Source organism: Alosa alosa, chromosome 22 (assembly GCF_017589495.1).
Source record: "Alosa alosa isolate M-15738 ecotype Scorff River chromosome 22, AALO_Geno_1.1, whole genome shotgun sequence".
In the NCBI taxonomy this organism is placed as follows: domain Eukaryota; kingdom Metazoa; phylum Chordata; class Actinopteri; order Clupeiformes; family Clupeidae; genus Alosa; species Alosa alosa.
Genome location: NC_063210.1, coordinates 14,973,543 through 14,979,379, shown reverse-complemented (window position 1 = coordinate 14,979,379; position 5,837 = coordinate 14,973,543). Strand labels below are relative to the sequence as shown.

Here is a 5,837-nt window from a genome sequence, read left to right as displayed (position 1 = left end):
TGTTCGTTCGTTCGTTCTTTTTTTCTCTCTCTCTCTCTATCTCCCAATGTGCCACTTCACTTCACCAAGAAGCTCAAATGGGGGCTGCACCAACGAGGAGAAACGACCAGCAGCTGCCAGCAATTGGTCAATGCTCCCCCCCCCCCCCCCCTGCCCCTTCTCTCTCTGCAGTTGTCCACCGAAAGGCAAGGAGGGGAGGGTGTTTCTCAGAGGTTTCTCTGCAGTTAGGAAAAAAAAAAATGGAAAAACAGTTAGAACAAAAAAATGGAACAACAGTTATGAGTTTGAGAAAATAGAGAGGGCAAAGGAAGTAAAAAAGAGAGAAAGAGTACATAAAAAGTGAACAGCAGAGAGAGAAATAGCAAATTATTTATACAAAGAGAAGCCAGCAAATCTTGCCTACATATGAAAATGACACAGGACAAAAACAGCTGATGACAGGGTCGGCATGCTGGGACCTGTAGGCGTAGGCAAATTCACACGTGCGCATGCACACACATTCTTACAAACAAATACACACACATACGTGTACACAACACGACTAATGGTGGACATGAAACAGCATGTTACCGGGTATCCTCTGCTTGCTCAGATATGTCAGACTCAAGAGCCCTGTCAGAAACTCCTTCATCACACACAGACACGCGCACACACACACACACACACACTCATTTGCACACTCTTGCACAATTTCTATGGAAATGGACACATCTAGTGTTTCCAGATGAGTTTATTTCCTCAATGTGATTAAGATTAATATGTGAAAAAAGATGCCTTTCAATACCTCTGAGCCACATATAGGCTACAGTGTCCTATCCACATCAGGCCCACTGTGGGGAAGTGTGTGTGTGTGTGTAAATGTGTGTAGGTGTGTGAGAAAGATAGATAAAGAGAGGAAGAAAGAAAATGAACAGGCTTCGAAAGTGGGTCAGACATAATATATTATATGACATCACACACACAATATATGATATTCCACTTTCTCTCAAGGTGAAACATTTTTATTATTTAAACAATAATTTAATTTCTACAAACAGCAACATTCAACTGAGAATTTGCCAAATAGATTCAGCTGAAAATTTGCCAAGACAGGTAGGCCAATAACATTTTTGGACCTTGTTTGCTGCCTAGTATAGATTTTAGGACCACTGAGACACCATATAGAATGTGGTAACATAATCAAGGCAAACTAAAAAATCTTACCGCAACACATGTAGCCTAGGCCTAGGCTAATTAACTGGCTCCACTTACCCCAGCCCTGATGGTGAATCTTACCCCACAACCACCATTTTGAAATAAATGCTTCTCACAACAACCTAGTCCAGGGTAACGTTAACGTTACCTTAATTTCTATGTATGAATGGAATTAACTTGCAGAGCAAAAAAAACAAAACAAAAAAACATATTTGTAGTAATATATTTCTTACCATATATACAAGGAATTTGACTTCGGTAGGTGTTAAACTCTCTGTACCTTTAACATATCTCGCTTTAACAAACAGACAAGTAGCCTAGCCTAAAAGTATACTTGGCCAATAAAAAACTGATTCTGATTCTGAAAATGCTGTCACAAGATTGTTGATTGCTGTTTACCTATGGCAAGCCATTTTAACATTTACCCGCTAGACTGGATATGTAATGCAGATATCTGTAATTCAGTTTTGCCTAGTCATTTTGCCTAAACATTTTAGATATCCGCAATTAAATTCTTCCTATCCATAATTGTCATTTCAGATATCCACAAAGACATTCTTCCCAGGACAAATGACGCCACATTTGCCATTCATTTTATGGGGTTTATCATTACGGATATCTGTAATTCAGTTTTGCCTAGTCAAAACTAAATTACAGATATCTCTATCTGACGTTTCGACTAGTCACAATTACGTTACAGATATCTTGAATGACAATTCCAACTATCCAAACTGTAAATGCGACTAGTCAGAAAGACGTTGTTGATATCTACAATGTTAATTCCGGATAGTCAAACTTAGCGGGTAAATGTTAAAATGGCTTGCCATAGTTTACCATTTCCTAGAAACAAGGGTACTTCTCCCCGTCATTATGGGCTGATGCTACTTGGCAAAACGACAAAAGAAACTTCACACAATGGCTATTTTAAAAATGATTTTGTTACCGTTTCATTGCTTCCGTTGAGAAAATAGGCCTAGTTCGCCACACAAATAGAACTTTAAAGTTTCAGATGTTGCATGACAACGTAATGGCTGACTTTCACTTTCGCAAACCACTTCTCGCTAAATGACATGACAGACGTGAATCGTCTCAGAAGCACAGAACCCCTTGCATCATAAGCATACAGACCTCCTAACGTTGGATAGGCCTATGAGTATGGAACTTTCTGCAGCACATTGAAGAGCCGTACAAGTAAGAAAATATAACAGGGAACATACACATGAAAGACAAACATTTTAATTTACTTTTTCAATTTCTCTGCAGTGACATTTCAATATTTGCAATATCTCAAATAATCTTTCATTTCACAGTTTCAAAAGCATCACAGTTAACGTTCACTATAGTCATCATAAAACAAGTAGCCTACAACTGAGGCAAGAGCTACAAATATTAAGGGCACATAAAAAATACAGATTATATTAAAACAATAAGTAAAAAAACAAACAAAAAACAAACAAAAACAATAAAACAGCAAACTTCCAATTAGTCAAAAGAATATGCTAATGTTTCGGGGTTAAATAAGAAAGACATGGCTTTGGGGTTATGGCAATAAATGACACAAAGCAGAGGTCATTGGCACGAGTGGGACTGGCATGCGCTTCAGAAATGCCAACCGCCACTTTCCTTACGGACGACACGACGCCAGCAGTGGCAGAGGAGGACCTTGGAGCAGCTGACTGCAGAGGCCTCCGGAACATTCCAGAGTGTTTCTCCGCTGTGCCCACCGACGGTTCCACTACAAAGCATGGCCTATCGTTTGACATCATGCATTTTGGTGAAGGCGTCAGATGGGCGTAAAGGGGTGCATTGCCATGTGGGTAGGTGTTGGGGAGGACGACCACCCAGTGGGTTTCTTATGCCCCCCAACTAGAGGGCACCTTGCTAGGTACGCTTCCTATTAAGAGTTTGGTCATGCCAATTAAGGGATTCTCTCGTTGGTGCTCCACATCAAAGAGAGAGAGAGACGAGGGAGAAGAACAAACTTCAAAGAGGAGAGGGAAAAAAGCACCCCCAGGTGCCTTCTCCCACCACCTGGACCCCACCATGAAGAGAGAGGCATAGAGAATCCATCTCCTGGGTGCTACTCTGAACAGCCACCACAGACGTGAGACGACTGCTTAAGAAACATCTGGGGTCAGATCCACACGCAAGATACTGCACCACTGTGCTTGATATCTCACTCCTTCCACACAACTGTGGCATCACGTCCCTTAATGTTCTTATGTGCTTTTGATTATTTATTTGATTTAAAATAAGGTATCAGGGAAATCTGATGAACTGAAGCCACTCGAAAATGGTACGTCTGAGGTTCAGGAAAAACAAAAAACAACGAAAGATTTTGAAAGTTTGTAATGTTTTTTTTTGTTATTGTTAAGAGGCAAGGCTCAACACTCAGCATTGGCTTGCCAATTAAATATCATATTATGTTAACAAATTTACTTGTGCATGGCACATTAATCATTGAGAAGACTACAGTGTGTTGATGGCAACACAATGGAGGTGCAGTGCATTGACAAGATGCCAGTTTGTACGCACACACGCACATACACACACATCTGAATAGCTGTTGTCTTTTGGGCTTACTTTAACAGCTGACCTGGCGCTACACATGGGTGAACGGTGCAGTTGAGTGGCAGCGCCAGTGCTCACTTCCCCATGCCAGTGGGCAGCTTCTGAGAAGTTCAGGCACAGTTCCTGTTAAGTGCCACTTTGGCTGAAACGCAACACTGTTCTACTTCACCGGAGCAGAGAAAGAAAGTTGATAGAAATATAAAGGTTGACACACACACACACACACACACACACAAAGCATGAGAAGCGGCACACACAGGACCATAAATACACATCTAAATGAGCAGTTGAGGGGGCGACCCAGCGCGAGCCTCATTGTGGGGGTAGAGAGAGAGAGAGAGAGGGATGGAGGGATTCACTCAAGGGGCCGTGGATGAAAAGTCAGAGAAAGAAAGTCAAAAAGTCAGGGAGAAGGAGAGACCAGGAGCAGGAAGCCCCCCCCCCCCTACACACTCCTTCATTTTCCTGTGTTTGGCTTTTTGTTCCAGTGTTCAGACAGGCTCACTGGGGTAAGATTGCAGAGGGCGGTGCACCCTTAAGTCCTTTATGGCTGGTTTTGGTCACATGATACCAACAGGCTGCCCCCTGTGCCCCCTGTGTCCCCCCCCACCACCACCACCACACACACACACAGACACACCTCACCATCTCCTGCCCCACACACCGCCACACACACACACACACACAAACACACACGCACACACACACACACACACACACACACACACACACACACACACACACACACACACACACACACACACACACAGACACACCTCACCATCTTCTGCCCCATGCCAGCCCCCTTCCCCCCCCCCCCACCACTGGTCTCCGTCTCCATGCTTTGCTTTGCTAATCCTATAAAAACTTCCTATGTGCATTCCTTCAAACCCACCCCCTCCCCTCCACTCCTTCGTCTGTCACGTTCAACAATCCTTTCTTTTCTTTCCACCATACCCTAAGAGCTATATGCATATATAAACATATGCATGTACTGTATATGCATATCTCATTCTTTCCACATTTCTTTGGTTTACTTCCCCTACATGTCTAGGTCATACTTGTCACCCTTATCTATGCTGTCTTAACTTCTACCATTACTGCACTTCTCCTCTGCTACACACAAGTTTTTTTCACTTCACCACTGCGGACTTTCAAAGGTTAAACTCTCTATGTTAGATCATGCTGGCACCTGGAGACTTGGAAGCAGGGCTGCTGTCTTGTGTGCTTATGCTAAACCCGTGGGAGAGTGAAGAAGGTGGAGGAGGTGGTGGTGGTGGCCGGGTGGTCAAGCCCAGAGGCCGGTCCTTGCGGTTCAGACGCTGCCACAGCCCCAAGGAGAGCTCTGGAACAAAAGGCATTTGTGGAGGCCACACAAAGGCCACTCTGGACTCTGGGAGGGGAGAAGCTTTAAGGGGGGGGGGGGCAAGAATCCATGCCTCCAAGCTGCACATTTTCCGTCCCAGCTCCCTCTACTTAAAACCCCAACCCCACACACCCTCCACACCCTCTGCACTGACACCATTCATCAGCCAAGGCTGTGGGCTACAGGGGTTAGGTGTGTGTGTGTGTGTGGGGGGGGGTGGCCGGAGAACATCTGGAACTGCTCTCTCTGTAGAAGTATGCATACATATGTGTGCATGCATGAAAGTGTGTGTGTGTGTGTGTGTGTGTGTGTGTGTGTGTGTGTGTGGAAGAGAAAGGTCGTGGCGGTAAAAAGGAATGCAAGAGAGCCATTTACCAGCCGAGTGGTTGTTCTGTGTGGCTCAAAATAAAGAACTCCAAAAGAGGAAGTGGGGAACTGTTACAAAGGGCACGGAAAAGATAACTGTCCTCTTCCCCCCTTTTTTCATTTAGAAAATATGTCTTTCTGGAGGGTTCTAATTCTAGAGAGTTCCTTTGGGTTCCCTGCAAGCCCTTCTGCCCAGCAGAATGGCTGATGGGACGAGTTCTTTCCTTGGGGTCTTTTGTCCGTCAGTTCCTTCTCTGGGCTCAAGTGGAACCATATGAGGGGAGAGAGAACTTGTCCGTCCAATGAGGAGAGGGGGGAGGAGAATGCATGATGTTTGGGG

General features: G+C 44.3%; 1 protein-coding gene across 1 annotated transcript in view; it reads right to left on the bottom strand.

Moving 5' to 3' along the window:
• Window positions 1-5,594: 5,594 nt before the first annotated feature.
• The window catches only part of cep131 (centrosomal protein 131), a 31,509-nt gene continuing 31,266 nt past the window's right edge, over window positions 5,595-5,837 (bottom strand). Inside the window, exon 24 of the mRNA XM_048234035.1 lies at window positions 5,595-5,837. This exon is cut by the window's right edge and continues 104 nt beyond it. The gene's annotated coding sequence lies outside the window, so the exon portion shown is untranslated.